A 1,213-nucleotide genomic window follows, 5' to 3' on the forward strand; every position below is an offset into this window, starting at 1 on the left:
CAATTAGAATTTCTATGCTTAACGGAAATTATTAGAAATTCATATTGTGTTTGTGTCATTGTTCAACATAATCTTATTATGCGAAATACACTCATTCAATATCTCGCCATATTAACAGTGCGGATAACACCGTTCCATTCTAAATGGGATTGACATGTATTAATAATGTTTTAATTAAAGATTCCGAACTTTAATTAAATTCATCATGAACAATGTTTTTTATTATTATCCTTAAACACTATCCTCTTGTATATAACACTTATATATTGTGTTTTAAGGTTACATAAACAATCACGGAATTTTCATTTAATATTAATAAAATATTCATAAATATATGCACATAAAATGATGAATAAACTCTTTTATTAATTAAATAATAAATATCCTATTACATCTCATGCTTCTAGGACACTATTCCCAACACCATCATCTTCCTGAACAAATATAATTATAGGCAGTACAACATTCTATACATGAACATAATGAAAATTTTTGAATTTTCTAGGGCCTCTTTCTTTTTATCGATTTGAGTTTAGAATTCGAGTTTTGTTACAGTAAAAAGCTCTCAGAAATAGTCACATCTAACTTTTTTACTACAGTAAAAAGTTTTCACATAAAATCACATCTCAATTCGATTAAAAACTCGAATCACTGAACTAAACGGGGCCTAAGTTCATATAAATTTTAAATTTATTTTAAAATATGTTTGTTCATTCCTAAGTTCCATAAATTCAATTACTGAAATTAACAATGAAACAAAAAAAAGATGCATCCCTCCAAGTCCCCCACCCAAGTGGTATACTATTAAGTTTCATACGAGACGTAACTCCTATGCCACATAATGGCTGTAGGCCCCCTAAAAAAAGACGTGTGTAAAAATAAACATTAAAAATATTTCAAGAGAAATAAATAATTCAATGATTTGATTAAATAATATGGGTCAAGAGAAAGTAACAGTATCTACTCGGCCACTACAGTCTGCACAACCTTAGGCCCCGCCTCCATTCGTAACACGTATAATGTTATTAGTCTAAATCCGATGACTTGGAGGTGCGGGTTATTTATAGGGTCTTGGCTCGCTCAACTAAGCAGCGCTCTAAGCGCTGGTAGCGTCTCCTGTTATATCTTTCTAAACCTAGCCTCTTCACTCCGCTATCTTTCGAGTGGTGGTTAATGGACTTTAAAGGTCCGTTGAACCCCTACTTGAACGGGA

Source organism: Morus notabilis, unplaced genomic scaffold, assembly GCF_000414095.1.
Source record: "Morus notabilis unplaced genomic scaffold, ASM41409v2 Scaffold38, whole genome shotgun sequence".
Taxonomy (NCBI): domain Eukaryota; kingdom Viridiplantae; phylum Streptophyta; class Magnoliopsida; order Rosales; family Moraceae; genus Morus; species Morus notabilis.